At 43.2% G+C, this 18,405-nt stretch overlaps 1 protein-coding gene across 1 annotated transcript in view; it reads left to right on the top strand.

The window, feature by feature from the left end:
* The first annotated feature begins 853 nt into the window (after positions 1 to 853).
* Positions 854 to 18,405, top strand: part of SPARC (secreted protein acidic and cysteine rich) — a 34,475-nt gene continuing 16,923 nt past the window's right edge. The window contains exon 1 of the mRNA XM_053300800.1: positions 854 to 1,067. The gene's annotated coding sequence lies outside the window, so the exon portion shown is untranslated. The remainder of the gene's footprint in view (positions 1,068 to 18,405) is intronic.

Consider the following 18,405-nt stretch of genomic DNA (forward strand, 5'->3'; position numbering starts at 1 on the left):
GGGTCTTTCCCTGCCCTATCTAGGGACGCCAGGGATGCACTTGGTTCAGAGGCCACTTTGGGAAAGAAAGGAGAAAAGACTTCAGAAGTGCACAGAAGATAATTTATGGCCCAGTGGATTTCAACCATTAAAACTCTTCCTTGGGGTGCCTCTGATTCAATTCTTCCAAGAAAATTTTAAACTGTTTTGTCTTCTGTGTTCCTTTGATGTCTCCTCTCCTACATTTAATGCCATCCCTTTTGTCCTTGGTCAAATCTCATTTCAATCATAAGACTTGGTGACACAAACACACAGCCACAGCACAAAATCAGGATAACAATACTGATGTACATTACAGGATTATTGTATTATTATTAAGATAATATAAGTAAAGCTGTTTGAACACTCTCGAGTGCCATAGAAATACCACATACTATGATAAATGATATATATATATATATAGAGAGAGAGAGAGAGAGAGAGAGAGAGAGAGAGTTGGCTAATAATAGTCAACGAATAATGCTCAGTAATGATCCTGAGTGTTCATCAGGATCTTCCAGCTCAGTTGTTTATCAATATATGAACAATCTCCACTGGTTTGCAAGGAAGCCCTTAGTTTGTTTAAACAGGAACAACGGTACAAAAATCTCCCAGTGTGAACAATATTTTTGGGAAATCTGAAAACTCATGGGAAAACTAAAGCCAGCAATATCTGCCACAAATCAACTCTATTCTGCATCTGCTGCTCTTCAGAGATTGTCTGAAGGCATACTGGCTTTTTCCTTTGATACGACTTGATTGCTCTGGTCTATCTTTTAACTTTTGGCTGCGGCCTCAGAATATATTTTGGGAGAAGAGAGTGCAGCGGTGGCAGGGCGGGTGGGGGGAGGTGAAAGCCAGCCCACTGTAGTCTGAGAGAAAGAAACAGATTTGGAAAATAAGAGGAGGAGAAAGAAAGACAGACAGACAGAAAGCCAGCCCAGCAAACCCCTGAACGGTTTCCTGTTGCCTCCTTCGAAGACATTTAGATTCCTTCAGATCCTTGAGAGAGGCTGAAGTTTTCTCAGTTCCAGTGTCCTGTCCCTGAGGTATGGCATTCAATTCTTCTTTTCCATTCTCTGCTTTCAGTGATTTCTCATTAGATTCCTTTCTTTATTACTAAACAAACAGGTCATCTTTATTACTAAACAAACAGGTAAAATAAAATAACACCAGCAGCTGAATTCTAAACTAGCAGAATAAAAAAGCAGTGATCTGAATGTATGGGAATATTCTGTATTTTGTTGACCTTACACAGCTATTACATTTTAAAGAAATGTGTTTTCTCTGCCTTATTTTTGTTATGTAGCGTGAAAACTCAAAACTGGCCTTTAAAAAAAAAGCTGATGCAGATTCATAGTTTATAAGGTTGAGAATAATTGGATTTTGCTGCTGCGTCAAATGTTTTTCTCTGCTGGAGTGCTCACTATATATATGCATTTATTTGGAGGAGACTGCAGCAATTTTCAACCATGTTAATCTGTAGTTACAGTTTCACAGTTAATGCCTCCTAACCTCTCCAACTTCGTTCCGCATACATTGATACGGTGTACAAGATTAATTAGGCTGAATGCATCCTAATTAATTAGGTTTGGCACATGGAACATACTCTTATCATTGGGCACGTCAGGCGACACATTTTCTGAGGAACTAAACTTGCCAACATAATTCGGTCTTACCAAATGTAGCTCAATTATATATTTATCTTTGGGGGGGGGGTCAATTTAAAAAGAGCAAATATTCCACTTCCACCCCTCTGCCACCTCTCTCTGCCCTTATTTCGCTCACTGTTTTGCTTAAGATAGAGTTTGGAAACCAGACAACATGAGAGAAGAGACATTTCCAGCTAGGATATTGCAACTTTATTAAAAATTAAGAGTGGGTGTTTATATTATTTGTCTCTGTTCAAAAGAACAGCTTTATTGCCTTTAAAGGCTGCAGCTGCCTCCCTACTCCTGCCATGGAGAATAGTTCAATTATTCTCCTCCTCTCCCCTCTGTCTTGGAACAGTATTTTATTTCAAAAACATTGCCAAGGAAAAGACAGTTAGCTTCAAAATTCACGCTGAAATTGAAGTGCCAGAACTTTAATCTGGAGCAAAGAGAAAAGGGTCCCATTGCTCTGAGCCTTCTATTCTCCTCAAGTGACAAAACAAAAATGCAAAGGATTGTTTGCCTGGAAGGGTAGTGAAGTTGAAGGAGAGATTTTTGATTTTTTATTTTGGAAGGGATTAAAGTAAATGCCCGAACAGTTCCATGAAACGGTTCAAACAAAGCCATTGTCTGCCACATAGGCAGAGGCAGGAGATGGGGAGGGAGGAGAGATAGCAACTTTCCAAACTTTTGCCAAGCTCCGCCTACTGAGAAAAAGCCCCCCTCTTCTCTTCTATGACTCTCCCACAATGGAATGTCGGCTCCCATGGAAACCTTTTCAGTATCTTCTGGTTCAGGAGATCTAGGGCCTTTATGGCCAAAGCTGTGGAAAGGAGAGGATGTGTTCAGTCGGAGCTTTTCATTACAAAAAAGAAAGCAAAAAGGGGGGGGGGGTAGATGTTGAAAAGTTCAAAGGTTTATTTTGAACTACTACTAGCTTGGTTCTGAATTGCTCTGCTATGCACCATCCAAAAGGATACAAACATAATAGGAATTAGTCTCTTGAGTTTCCCCCACGCATTCTTACAGACCACTCCCTTACTCCTGGATACCTTTTGCATAGCAAAAGTGGTCTCATACCATGCGCAGCATTCCCCCCCCCCCCCCAAAAAAAAAACAACAACAACCAGGAAAAGAGTTAGTATAATTTAAACTTAGAGCTTAATTTGTGTCAGGGATCACTAGAGCTCAACAACAGAAAGTATCATCCTGGGCTAAGTCATGGAAGATGAGATGTGAAAATAAAGTGCTTCTGAGCACATACAAAGTGTCTTTGCCACTATGATCTTTCCCCATTACTTGGAACATTACTTCCAAAGCTTGCTTCAGCTCAGACTTCTTGTGGTTTAGATACCTAGATGAGAGATCAGTGCCTTTCATACAGTCACTGTTTGAGTTCTGTTTTGAAAGAACTGCAATTAAGTGTACATAGTTATTTAGACCAGCTGTTATACTGAGCCTATTTATGTCTCAAAGGACTATGGTTAAATAAACTTGCCTTTAATTAACCTTGAATGTTTAGGTAGTAGTTTAGTCTTTCTTCATAACTAAGAATGCTAATGGTATCTTTTTTGCACTGGTGTGTGTGTTGTGTGTGAACTGAAGGAGTTTCACAGGTGTTGACCCGTCTGGGCTTCTGTCCAACCTAAATTTCCGGCCACTTTCCTCTTGGGACACAGTGCCGGGAGTTGACAACATGACTCTTGAACAGCTGAGCTTGCTTACATGGTGCCACTGAATCCATAAAATAACATAATCAAAATGAACTGGAAAATTACAGTTAAAGAAGCTTGACTTTCCAGTGCTGAATGTCTTTGGCCTAGTCCTCATGGAGGTGGTAAATCTGTGTCTCAGCTGTCCCACCCTCAGGTTGAAGGTTCACATAATTAAAGGTCTCTTTAACAAACCCTGAACATAGAAGGTTAGCATGTCAGGGAGAAGGATCCTAGCCTAGCCGTCTCCTTGACAGCCTAGATTTTTATGTGCATGGAAATCTACAGAGGAACACTCTGCCCTGTTTACCGCAGAGAGCCAGCAGCCCTGGCCAACCCAAGCAGGGGCATGATGCTGACAGAAGAAAGCAGGGAGAGAATGGAGCCTCCTGCCTCTTCCCACAGAAGCCTGGCCAGCCTCCCAGCCCACCTCTCAAGCAGTCACAGCTGTACTTGGGCGGCCGGGCACTTGTTAGGATATGGAGCATCTCCCCAGAGGCTGCTATCATGCTGCTGAAATTGCTGGAGTGACCTTTCATTTCCTGGTGGGAGGGGCACCACAGGAAGCCAAATGCAGCCCTCTCTTGCTCCTTCTGGCAGGAAGTAAGATGTCTCTTTGGCCAAACAGGAGTGTGAGAGAGTGAGTGCTGCTGCTGTTGTTATACTGCTGCTGTTTCAGGTACCTCTCCCATCAGGCAATGGGAGATTGTTCCTGTCAGTGAATTGGCTCTTCGGAGTGGGGGGCACCATCAACCAAAGCCATCAGGGAGTGAGCCTGCTGCAAGTCCCCACATGAACTCAGCTTACTCTGCCTCAGCCTACAGATTCTAAAAGGGCATCTGAGGGCATCTTACCCGAGGCCTCACCCTGCTCCACCTGCAGTCTAAAGTGGTACCGCCCAGACACAGGTTTACCACCACAATGAGAATTATATTTCACTGCATTAATGGCTATAATTGTGCCTGCAACCTGAGTTTGTTTGAGAAACTATTTACTAAATTGGAGAAACTATTTACAATTGGAGACCGTTTTATTTGGGTAGCAAAGGACAAGCAATAAACAGCTAAATCATATCCCTGATGTTAAATGGTTACGTAATACTTTATAAAAAACTGTCTCTTAAGAATTGCTTACTGCAGGGCTTCTCAAACTTGGTTCCCCAAATGATAGGAGTTGGACTGCAACTCCCATCATCCCAACCAGTATACCAGGTGTGATGGGAGTTGTAGTCCAGCAACACTGAACTGAGGGGAACCCAAGTTTGAGAACTCTTGGCCGACTGCCTTCCTCTGCCCTCATGCAGTGGATATTTGTATGAGCTGATATCCGGACCATCATTCGTCCTGTAAACCCACTTATTTGATGCTGAGCCAAAGATTTGGATAGATTCTGAGTAAGTTCTTCTTGTTGTAAAAGTCAGAATAAAATAATGATACTTCTACAAAGTGCTTCACATAAGGGAAAGCAGAGTAGGAAAGAGAGAGCTTCACATAAGCACTTTCCTAAGATCACACAGCAGATTCAGAAATAGAATTCTTTCTGATCAAAGCATTTCCCAATCTCTGCTCTGCCTGCATTTTCACATCACAGTTTTTTAGTCAGTCTGGCCTCTGAAATATCAAGTCACTGGACATCCATCAGTTGTGGACAAGTCACTCCTACTCAGATTTAGTTTTCAACTGTAAAACTTGTGAAATGAGGGAAGAAATGAGGGAAACATTGGAAATGAGGGAAGTGGTGAAAAAGAAATGAGGGAAACAATGACATTCATTGGCTGTTGAGTGAGGGTGAATTTTTACCCTTTCCCTCCCATTATTACTCTCTCTTCCTACTGTGGGAGGGTGGGAATTTTTACTCTCTCCCTCTGCTTATGAGATATTGGGGGGGTTGTAACAGGATTGGTTGACACTGTAACAGGATTGGCTAATTACTGTACTGTCAGTTTTTCTGAGCCATGACGCTGAGGTATGGTACTTAACAGCACATTTCAGTCACAACTGTATAGCACTGAAGCTGATGTGTAACAATGAACTATTTGCTATTTTAACATCTGTTTTATATTTTATTGTGCATTAAAGAGGTCTTGAAACATTTGTGTTCTTTTGGAGAATGTGTATTCCATCGCCGTTATACCATCTTATTCAACTGTAAAACTGTAATAAAGAGGAGGAGGAAGCCCAGATCACAGAGTTTCTCTGGTTATGAACAAAGGACAAGGATTTTAAGACATGCACATATAGTGCACAGTGTGTTACACTTATAGTAATTCTGTGCACTGTACATCTTGCATATTCAAGAATTCTGCTGAATCTCAATAAGGGCATTCCTGAAACATTTCGCAAATGCACAGAGATTTGTGCAACACATTCATATTTACTCAGAAGTAAGTCCCTCTCCCAGCTAAGTGTGTGTCAGATTGTGGCCTAAAACTTACTTGGTCTTAAAACAAACCAGCTGCTTCAGCACAGTCATACTTAGGTCTCACTCATGTTCAGGGTACTAATTACAGTCCTTGCTTTTGTGCATTAAAGGCTTTGTCCATTAGAAAATTTGTAAAAAAGATTCACTTCTGTGTAATTTAGTGTCTTAGAAGTATTATTGAATACTCGGTGAACTATCTTACTAATCGATCAGATGAATATTTTCATAGTGTGTCGTATTTTGTTGTGTTTTGCTGTCTTTTAATGAATTCTTTTGTAAAATGTCATGGATTAATATATGAAGAATGGTGCATAACCCAGTCCTACAGAGCCATTTAGCAATAGTGCAGCCCTAATTGAATACTTCAAAAAAAGATACTAGCTTAAAGATAGCAGCATGAGGGCCTGGAACACCAGGAGCATGAGGAATCTGATGTTGTGGCAGCTCCCAGCTTTTGGTGTGAGTGCAGAACTGGACTATATGTACACCACCACACAACAGATTTCCAAAACGCTGTACCACAACCATGCACATTTATGTGGGAGTAAGTCCCAGTGGGATCTACTGGCATGTAAACATTTATAGGGTCGGGATGCATGTGTGGATTTGTTGCAACCCCAAAACAGTCCGGTCCTGCATGCAGCATACTCCCTGTGGTTTGCCGTAAGACACGTGTTAATCTCAATAAATTAAAGAATGTTTTAGTCTTCTAACTGATTAGTAGACTAAATTTAAATATATTTGCATACTATAAATATATCGTTTCAGTTTTTAAAAGCCACAATATAGGCTTTTAAAAATGGAATGTAATCTGAGATAATGGTCTGACTCTGAATAAGGCAGCTTCCTATGTTCCTGAGCTAAATGGACCAATAGTGTGTGACTCAGTGTTAAGTATCTTCACCATACCTGCCAACCAGTGTTCCCTCTAACAGGGATTCCCTGGTGCTGTGGACTACAACTCCCATAACCCCTATGCAAAAGCCATTGCAGCTGGGGATTCTGGGAGTTGTAGTCAACAACATCTGGGAATCCCTGTTAGAGGGAACACTGCTGCCAAGGCACGAATTTTTCACATGCATTTTCTTCATTTCCACATTTCATGTTTTCACATGAATGGGAAATAGGGACATATTGGAAGGTATGCATCACATGTTCAAAAATATAAGTGAGTATATCATGTGAACTATGAAAACTAGTAAAACCATCAGTCAGCAACCAGCAGCCCCAACACCATCACCCCTTCACCATGCCAACTCAAAGAGATATGAAAGAGAGGGGTGGAGGCCGGTGTTCTCTTGAACAATGATTCTCAGATGTTGTTTACTGTTTACTGTTTATTTGTTTATTTTGGCCCAAGGCCAGCATAGACTACAACTCCCAGAACCCCTGGCTGCAATGGCTTTTGCTTGGGGATTATGGGAGTTGTAGTTAACAACATCTGAGAATCTCTGTTGGAACACTGGAGGAGGCTGTGGGGGGAAAGGTGTGGGTTGGTTGAGGCTTTGGTCTACAACCCTGTACCTGCTTCTCATTCTAGCCCTTTAAGAAAACTTGCTGTCAGTTACGTCTTGAAAGCCAGAAGCATAGAGAAGGGAAGTGACGTAACCAAAACTGCCCCGTCAATCTGTGGCAGATCACAAAGTAGATTCTTATCCAAGTTTCCTCAGTCTTTTTTGTATATTGAGATATGGTTCTGCTGCACAAGCATACAGAATAGATAACAAAGATGAATAGTAAACTTTAATATGCAAGGGAGATAGATAGTTTTAGGAGAAGAGACGGAGCATGAACAAGAGGTGATAGAGAAAATGGAGCTGTGCATCATTTAAAGGCCAAGAAATGAAAATCATCCTTCCCTGGGGAAAGGGAGAGAAAATGGGTCATGTAGTACAGAAGCAGCAAACAATGCTAACCTTACTGAAAAGAGAATGGGTCTTCTGTTAAGCAGTGCACAGGTATTGCAGAAAGGTGTACATGAGATATGCAGCCCATTAAAAGGCAGCTAAGCTAATCGGTTCGTCTAGAGTTGCCCCTGGCTTGTCGGGTGGCTACTCAGGGACCGGCCGTTCTCTGTTGCTGCCCCCAAGGCTTTGGAGTGCACTCCCTGTTGAAATAAGAGCTTCCCCATCTCTGACAACTTTAAAAAAGTCAATCAGGACACATCAGTTCACCCAGGCTTTTAATTAGATTTACAGTTTTAATACTTTTAACTTGTTTTAAGTTTTAAATTGTTTTAATGTTTAAATTTTGTTTTGGTTGTGTTTTGATTGTGAACCGCCCAGAGATGTAAGTTTTGGGTGGTATAGAAATTTGTTAAAATAAATAAATAAGCTATTCCCGACACCTGCACCAAAAGCCGCTCATGGGAGACACAAAAACAGGATCAAGCAATGCTGTTTTAGAGAGTCACGTGACATAAAGTGGCACTGCATATGTGTTCCGGGAAAGGGCAGCAAACCAGAAGATGGAGTCAGTTAACAGAGCAGGAGACCTTCAGGCTGCTGAGGTGGTAGGCTTGGCTGTGGACAGGAATATATTGGGAAATAAGGACAGAATATGGTGAGTGAAGGGCATGAAGTGGTTTAAAGATGGCAATGAGGCAATTCTCATGCGCAGCCTAACCCAGGCTAAGGAAGCCCAGCCTGGGATAGGCTGCACGTGAGAACTGCCGAGATCGAACCCAATCCTGGTGGGGCACGCCACCTGTTCTGGCTTTATAGCCTAGCTTTAGCCGAGGTTATGGGAGTGAGCACTCCTTTAACCTGGGCTTCCAGCTCATGTGCTCACAGCCCGGCGGCACACAGAGATAGGTGCCTAGAGTGTCCGTCTCCTGGGGGAAACCCCCAATGCACTGCACTTGGTGCGTTGTGGAATACTTGGAGGCTGGGATGCATCAGGCTGGCTCTCCGACACTGGACTGTATGGGAGCACAGATGTCACTCCCACCAACATTTCATCAGTCGTCTGGGGGGAAGGTGAGTGAAGCCAAGCCTTCTCCCCACCCGCCTGCCCACCCGGTCGTGTGAACAACCTCAATTTGTGTTGGTTTGGCACCACAGAGCTAGCTGTGTAGGAGAAGAAAAACCTGCTAAAGCAGCCTTGCCAATCATTAAGGGGGTTAAGCCTCTCTTAACTCTATAATAGCTAGGAATCGCAAGTGAACATGATTTGGAGTGCAGAATAGATATGATGCTGCTTTGCGGGGCAGGGAGGCTCTTCAGCTGCTGTTGGACTACAAACACACACACACCCCAACCCATCCTGCAATTTATTGCAGCCAGGAATGATGGGAGTTGTCCAACAACAGCTGGAGATATTCAAGTTGGCCACCTCTGCTTTAGAGTTATGGACCGGGAAGAGTGATCTGTGACACCAAGGAAAATGTGTACAGCTAGGACTCCTGCTGGGAGGATGAGAATCCTGCAGTGACTTTATGCAGTCACTCAAAACAAGAGAATATTCAAGTCATGCTGACCTTTTTCTTTCACAAGAAGCATTTTTGTTCATGTACTGGCTTGCGGTTAGGTATATATTTATAACCCTCTGAATGAGGGGCGTGTGGGGGTGGTTTTTTTTTTTTTTTTAAACAATTTCTCAGGCTGGGTTTAAACATATATCTGTCCACCAGGGGATATATACTTACCGTAGGACAAGAAGAGGGTGAAACTGACTGCAACCAGATTACTTGGTGGGAGGTGGGGGTGGGGCAAAAGATCCACCATGGGAGCAGCTTTGGTTGTGAACCAGAAAAAAACCTAAATATAAGTCATAAAATATGTTTGAAGTTTTTAAATGTATAACATTTAATTTTAATATTAACATTAAAATTAACATCCCTGATTAAAGTGATGCAAACGGTATACAAACCATCTTAACAAAATATGGAATAACCACAGCTAATCTGTAATTTCCAATGTTAAGTGGCAAGATTCCTGCTATCTCTGTCTGAACAATAGGAGAACCCAGTTTGCTCTTCTAGTGAACAACTGGGCCACTGACAGGATCACAGACCGAGGCTGTTCTCACGCGCAGGCAGAACCGGGCTAATGAAGCCAAGCCCCATGCATGAGAACCGTTGGGATTGCACCCAATCCCAGTGGTGCCTCGGTGGCAAACCCGCCAAGCCAGCCACCCACTTAAATGGTGTTAAGAGAGCTAGCGCTATCTTAGCCCCATTAAAAAAAAAACCAAAATCATCTGCCAGCCCCAGCTGCTTGCATCTGGGGCTGGGAGACTGCGGGGCTTCCAGCTGGCACCAGGGGAATCCCCATAGTGCACCACACACTCATGCGATGCATGATGGGAGTTCCGGGGGCTCAGGTGATGCGTCCCAGCCCTCTGCGCTGCACAAGGAGGCAGCTGCCTGTTTGGACACACAATCTCCTCACCCAGCAAGGATCGTTTGTGGGGGAGGTAAGCTTTTTTAGGCTTCCTCCCCTGACCCTTCAAGCCCTTTCTCACAGATCATGAGAAAGGGCTCGACATGTGGATCTCAACCAGGCCAGCCTACTGAACAGCATCAACATTTCATTTACTAAAAATAAATGTCAGGGTTTAATCTTTCTTAGAAGCTAGGTTTTCTAACACAGAATTCCCAAATGCATAGTAGCTGTGCCTGTCTGTTCTTGATGCAAAGAAACTCTGAGCATGTGCAGAATAAATAATCATAAATAGTCATCTTCTCATTCAGGGGGGGAAAAATCAACCAGCTCTAAAGCAAAGTATAAGATCCTTATCAGGTACCAGCACTACCCGTAGTTACCCAAATAGAAGTTTCTTTCCCTAGGCAGGGGTTCCCAATCAGTGTTCCCTCTATGAGGGATTCCCAGATGATAACTACAACTCCCAGAATCCCCAAGCAAAAGCCATTGCATCTGGGAATTCTGGGAGTTGTAGTCAACAACATCCAGGAATCCCTCTAGAGGGAACACTGTTCCCAACCTAGGGTCCTCGGACACTGTTAGACTACAATTCCCATCATCTCTGCTGCAATGGACAAAGTTATTGTGGCTGGGGGTGATGGGAGTTGCAGTCCAATAACATCTGGGGACCCAAGATTGGGAACTCCTCTTCTAGATAAATAACCTAGAGACAAGAAGAGTGCATTCTGTGTTCCAGGCTATTCCAGATCAGACATGGGGGTCATTCACTCAATCAAAAACTGTGTTCTACCTGGGTTTGGGAGCTATGTGTGCTCCCAATTTTTGGATGTGTGGAAGCAAGGTAGGAGGGAAAGCTGGGTAGAAGTGACTGTGTGGAAGCAAGGTGTGTGGAACAGCTACATAGGTTTACCTCCTACCTTGTTTCCACACAACCAAAAACTGGGAGCACACACAACTCCCAAACCTGGGTAGAACTTCATTTTTGCTTGTGTGAATGACCTCATATTCTCCTATTGGAGAAGCAGTGGCTGGGAAAGTGGGGTTGCAGGACCAAAGTTGCTCATACAAATGCATCAATCCAGGGCTGAGCCTTGACATTTAAAACAAAAGAAAGTCTGGGGCTCAGTTGATATCAGTCTTGACTCAGATTAAAGCCCAGACAGCATTTCTCATGGGATAGTTGTACAGTGACTGTGAAGCCAAGTCTTCACTATAAGTGGGTCATGCTGTGTACCAGTATATCTGACAACTATCTTACTGCAAAGCATTAAGAGCCTTGCTGGAAGGCATCAGAGCCAAAGCTTCTATTCAACTCCCCTTGAATATGAGTTAGTTAATGAGGCTTTTCTTTACATTTTGTTTTTAAACTAAACTTGTTTCCTGTCTCAGGCTACAGACGTTTATGTGACGCTTGTTTGCAGAGTGAGTTTATCCATGTCCCTTCTCCCTCCAAACACAACAGTGGCAGTTCTGAGTGTTTGCTGGCTTGTTGTCAGACAGACAAAAACCACAGCACAGACTCATGCTTTGAAACCTCGATGTTCCCTGGAACAGGGGATACTGCTGAGATCTCAGACAAGGGTAATTGAAGGGGTGCTGTCTTTTGAATGCACTCCTTTGACACCCCACTCATATCGTCTGAACCTCAATAGCATTATCATAGCTTGGAAATTGAGCTAGGACTCAAGGCAAATCCCTGCTAGAAGAAGCACAAGAAAAGCCCTTATAAATCAGGGATGAAGGGAACAGCCAGATTCAGCTGTACTTTTCCACCCCAAAAATGCCCTTTGAAAGGGGAAGAGCTATTGACCTCAGCTTCGGGTCTTGGCAGCAATGGAGGATGCTTTCAGCAGCCTCCAGAGCAAATAAAGGAGAGAGGAAGGGACTTGGTGTACTGAACAGGAGGAGAGATGGGGGGGAGGGAGGGCTGTATGCATTAGACAGCAGCCAAGGCAAAGGGAAAAATGGATTGCCCTTTCTATATCTATCCACTGCTTCTCACCAGAAAGAGTCCATAATGATAAAAACACCACATCTGTAATTTTACAGATCATGCTGCAGTTTCCATCTGATCCATATTAAAATCCAGATGAGTTTTTCTTTGATAGTGCTGTAACTTCATGCAAAAAAGTATATCATGAAAAAACAAGTAGAAACCATTTGACAGTCCTCCCTGATAAGTGTGGAGGCTGCAACATATAACTACTAGTATAGCAGTATAAATACTAGCAGTATAAATACTAGTAAAATCTTTCATTAGCATAAATATAGACTGAACTGGATGGACATTACTGAAGCACCTTAACATTTATATTCACAGACAAATTCTGAAGGTCAGTCCACATTTCAGGTGCAAAATGAGCTAAAAATAAAATACAATACTGCCATTTATCATAGAAATGCCAGGAGATGTCTTTGAATTAGATCTGAGCAACACTGGAGGAAGGCAAAAAAGTATACATTTTTTAGATTTCAAATATGTATGCAGATAACTGAAATCACATGCAGCATTTGAAAAATAAAACTTAGAGTTCAGCATTTGATAGATATGTGTTAATTTTGTGACAAATTTTCACATTTAGGGGCAACTTTCAGCTTTAGATGACAAAGTGTATCAAAGTTCATTTCTGAGTAGACTTGGTTTTCAACATAAAAACATAGCCTCTGAAACTCAAATAGCACATTTCTTTTATTTAAACATCAGTTATTCCAAAGAAATACTCTTCTGTAATATTTTGAACCCTTGCTTATAATGGAAATAGAAACACATTTATAATTGCTGGTGTGGTTTGCTTGGTACTCCAGTATTTAGCTTAAACTTGGAGCTCAGATGTTTAGGACATATATGTTTGCATCACTGGTGTAGCTAGGGGAGGGTGGGCCTGGGTTCATCCCCCTTCCTGGTGGTCCCGTGGGCAGATTACATGCGTGTGGCCTCCAGCCCCACCTGTGATGGTGCATGCTTTGTGTATGCAGCCCCCTTACCACTGGCAGCCCTGCCACTACTGCCTCAGTCACCACCCCGGCAACGTCCTGGTAGGGATGTGCGTGGAACCGGTTCGACCAGTTCAGTTCGAATCCGGACTGGATTCAAACCAGCCTGGTCTGATTCCAGGTTCAGTTGAACCGGGTCTGGTCCAGTTCGACCCCTGAGCCGGGCCAAACCGGTTCGTGGATTGGCTCGGGTGTACTTAGATAAGTGTCCCTAATCTTTAAGTTAAAGGCGTGGGGGTGGAGAAAGAAAGCGGCCTCCATACCTTTACAAGGTGGATGCATCAGAGAAACATTGAAGGGGTGAGGGGGCTCCTCCAAGCCCCCCGCTGGCCTCCCAAATGACAGCCCAGGCCAGCTGCAGCCCAGTTCCGGCCTCTGCAAATGTGCAGAGGCCATTTTCATGACCTCCACACGTGCACAGAGGCCATTTGCATCACCATCGGTCATGAAAATGGCCTCTGCGCATGTGCAGAGGCCCGAACCAGGCCATTGCTGGTCCGGGCTGTCATTTGGGAAGCCAGTGAGCTGTCATTTGGAGGAGCCTCCATCCCCGCCACTCCCCTGCCACCTCTGATGCTTCTCCACTGCCTCCACCACTGCTTCCTGTAAAAGTAAGGAGACTGCTTTCTTTCTCCACACCCACTCCTGTGCCTTTAGCTTAAAGGTTAGGGATGCCCCCATTACTTGTAAAGTGCCCCCTTTACAAGTTAACCCTTTCTCTGGTTGAGCACTAAAATCAATATTCCATTCTATTCCCAAGTAAACCCAAGCCTGTCCACGAACCGGTTCTTGGAACCAGGGCTGGGCCAGTTCTAATGCAGACTGCCCGAACTGGGCTGGTTTGATGTTGAATCGAGCCAGCTTGCACATCCCGACCTCCCGGGTGTCTAGAATCCTGCACTGCCTCTCACTTTTCTTGCTGCCTCACACTACCCAGCGCTGCCTGTTCTACTGTTCCGCATCACGCTGGTTCCTGGGCAGTGGAAAGGTGGAAAGTCTTGAACAGGAGCTTCCACCCAACCTGGAAATGGCTGTAAATGGAGGAGTGGAGCAGCAGGAGTGGGAAGCTGGCTGGCAGAGGGGAGGGAGGAGGTAAGAGACAGCTCCCAGATACGGGGCAGCTCGCGTTCTTTGACCACATCTGCCCAATTATAGCTCTGCCCCTGGTTTACATATATTATATTGTGAACCAGCCATGGATTATTGTGAACCGGCCAGGGACTTTTTTTGTATGGGATGGTAAACAAATGTACTAAATAAAATAAAACAAAATAAATATCAATGGGCAATTTACCCTCCTCTTTGACAACATGCTGCTTATTCACCTGCTGTGATTGAGGAGGTTCCCATGCAGATGGAGAGCCACGAATATCTTATTCTCAGTTGCAATTTGCAACAAGGAGTGTCAGGATGAAGACAGACAAAGGTTATTGAGAGCAAAACACACTAGAATTCCTTGACTGTGTTCCAGCCAAACACAACTTTCCTCCCCAGGAGGTTTCCCAGACTGAGGCTTTACCGCAAGAGAAAGTGGTATAAGTTAGGATGAGAATATATAAAGCTTGTATAAGTGTGTAAAAGTGTAAAGGAGCAAAAATGGAAGTAATTAAGGCCGTTCACATTGCATTCATTATTATGGCTGATTACATTTCATTACAGTTTTTCAAATGTTGGTTTGTTCACATAGCCAGATCCCCCCATCCATCATGTCTTTTTCTGGCCTATAGGGCTGTAGAAGATGTCCCTACCTCCTGCTTCTGATTGGCACCTGTGCCCAGGTAGTGAAGAGAATGTGGAGAGTATATGTGTGTGCACATATGTAGTGCCTGCGGATCCCCTCCAAATGTAATTTCTGTCTTTTAAAAATATATCCTCCCCCGCACCCAGTGTTCATGTGCAACAATAACTGCATGCTAGATCAATGGGGAGCTCCAGTTACTGTAATGGAGCATTAACTCTAAACCATGTTTTGGGGTCTCAGTGGGGGTGGGGGCTGGGAAGCTTCCCTCTGGAATGGAAGCGCTTTCCATTCTTACTGTGGCCTGGAGATTTGTTTTAAAAAACAATACACCAGCTTCCCCCCGCCCCCAGACCTCTTCAATATGCAAATCTGGGGTGTAGCAAGGTTGGAGTGGGCCCAGAGACAAGATTTTAAAATGGGCCCTCCCTTCACTGAAGCTCAGCTCATGAAGTAAAGAAATCGTAAATGAGGCTGAATAGTGGTAACAAAAAGCATAACCTATGTGCCACAACAGAACACCATCCTAAATTATTTTTTTAAAGGTTTTGTAAATTGTGGACAATGCAAGTCATTTAATGGTACTAGAGAAAGACATGCTGTTCTGGTAGCTCCAGGTCCTAACACTCACATCTGTTTCGGAGGATGAATACAACTGAAGGAAGCCCGGGCGGGTGCGCGGCTGGGGGAGTCAGTCATGTGACTTGCCCCCAGGGGGGCACCGAAGGCAGTGGGCCCCCAGACGTGTCTCCCCTTGCTATTATAATTACACCCCTGGTGCAAATATATGTTAAAAACTGGTGTTCAAGATAGCAGATATGGAAAGCTTGATTTTATTTTCAACCCTAACCCTAACCTGAGCAGGCAAAGTTCATTATCAAAGTCGCAGGGAAACCAACTAATTGGCCAAATCAAGGCTCTTCCCAGTGATTGAAGATCCTAGGGTTTGAAGAAAAGATGGGGTGCATGATGCTGGGGTGGGAAGAAGACGTGTCTTCTGGACCTGCCTGCTGAATGTTGGGTCTGAAGTCTTCCAGTTTTATATTCTTCTTAGCCCTTCACTGTTCTCGGGGTCAGTGCTCACATCCATCAAAACTTATGGTTATGACAACTCCAACGCCACTTGTCGGGGTCTTCAGATGTTCTCCTTTCATCTTCTTGTACTGTCAGCATACACAGCCTCTTATCTTCTGCACCCCAAGATGTCTTTGGCCTTGGTGGTTAGAGGCTAATTGTTAAACAATCATCACTTTGCCTTTCTGGTCCTTTGGTCACAAAGTCTTTATCAGTCCTTCAGAATGGGCATTTTGAGGAAGGAGAGGACAGGGGCAAGATTACACTTCTGCTGAATTGCTATCTACAATACATATGCCAGGTGTCCTGAGGAAAATGCAGTAATGCATATATCATACGTATAAGCTTACAGAATTAAGCTCATTTCTTAGTCTATGGGGCTAATACATAAAAGTAGCAAACAAGATATCTGGGACCCTGCTAATCTAGCACTCTCGTCACAGTTTCTCCACCCAGCAAGGCCATTCATAAATCTGTCAGCACGTTCAGTGTCTGGCAACCTTGATGTAGCTTTCTCTTCCACAGCTTCTGTCATACACATTCCTGCATTCACATTTAACATAGAGAGAAGAGAGCTATAACAGTAGAAATTATTAAAATCAAACAGCAAAAACTTGCAAAAGCTGGGTTATAGCATAATACAATGGCAGTATAGCCATGAAGACTGGGGCACACTAATAATGTTAGTTCATAGATAAGCAAAGAATTTCAATCCCTCAAGATTTCCTTAGGGCTTTTTGATAAGGGCATAGCTGAGTAAGAATGGGCAGGCAGTTTGCCTAAATATTATCAGAAAAGTTTGAAAGATCCAGGAGCTAAGAGTGGTTTTGGATGTTTCATAATGCAGAAGACAGGAAATCACAACTAATTCGCACATCTTCTTCACACTTGTCAGAAATTGGATGTTTGCATCTTCCACAACAGTCACTTGTGCAAAGCACGGTCAAGATGCAAAACTGTAGTGCTGGATATGGCAGAGAGCAGAGGAGGGCCAATAATCCACATCATCACTGCATTATATAATGCTTACATATAATAAGAATTGCCTGGCTGGATCGGCAATTTGCCACCAAATTGGATTTGCCACCACATTGTCATTTCCACTGTGCTTTTGAATGAAGTTAAAATGGCTACTCCACAGAAACCATAACAAGGGCAGTAAAATCTTTCATCTTAGTGCTGTGTCGATTTAACTCTTCCAAATGTAAAGTCAAATGTGACTTCCTGCGTTTGCTGACAAGTGGATTCTGTGATCTGGATTCTGCTGATGCCCTGAAACCAAAAGGGGCTTCGTTAGTTTGTGAACAGCCTTACAAATCAATGCAGGCAATGGCATAATGCAGTGATGAAGGCAAGGAAATGTGTTTACAACTCCACCATTTATACTATAATCATGGCTGGATTACAGTACATGAAGGACCAAACGTGTGGTTCATAAACATGCCTTCTCCACTGCCAGGAGTCAATGTATTATCAAATTACAAATGCAGCTGTACCTTCGTCTCCTTCATCCCCTCATCCTGTTCTGCTGCTCCTGAAATTTTTTGCAAGATCAGACAAGATTGTTCTCTACATGTTCTCTTGGCTCCCATATCCTGATCTTTTCCTATAGCTGCAAGCGTGGTGTTCTGTCTTGGGAAGAAAGAACAATCACTATACACTGAGCTGCAGGATTTTTAAAGGATTGGTGAAAATGTGACTGCCCACAAAACAGAAGGCACAGGGGGGGAATAATAGTTCTCTTTAAACTCATGGAAACTCTGTGTGTGTGTGTGTGTGTGTGTGTGTGTCTTTCCGTGGGTTTCCTCTCTTCAGGATAAGTATTGTGGCTAATAATAAAACTCTTCGAGAGTTTTTTAGGTCTTTGTGAAACACAAAGATACCTGCATTATTCTCTCAATATTTGTTATGCTCATTTATGTCTAAATACAGGTTAAAGATTTTTTTAAAAAATTTACATTGTTGTAATGTTTTAAACGTTTTGTTTTTGTTTCAACTAATGCTTTACTTTCTGTTTTTATTTTGTTATACACTGCCCAGAGACACAAGTTTTGGGTGGTATAAAAATATGTTAAATAAAAATAAAAATAAATAAATAAAATGTATTTGTCAATGTAGCCAATAGGAAGGAAACCCATTTACGGTCCTTTATTTTTACCTCACTATCCAGAATGTTCAAAAGAGAGCCTCTGAAAGTGCACCAGATATCAATATTTGTATCAGCTGACATCACACTATTATTGATATATTAACATTCAAAAGCTCAGTTAGGGCTGTCAGCTGATCTGTCACCAGTACTGTCACCCAGTACTGCCCTCATCCCTCTGCACTTGGGCTAATTATCCTTCGAAGTGCTGCACATGCTCCATAAGCCCTCTAAGAGCAGAAACACATTGTTTTGTTAGAATGTC

The sequence above is a fragment of the Hemicordylus capensis genome, chromosome 2 (genome assembly GCF_027244095.1).
Source record: "Hemicordylus capensis ecotype Gifberg chromosome 2, rHemCap1.1.pri, whole genome shotgun sequence".
In the NCBI taxonomy this organism is placed as follows: domain Eukaryota; kingdom Metazoa; phylum Chordata; class Lepidosauria; order Squamata; family Cordylidae; genus Hemicordylus; species Hemicordylus capensis.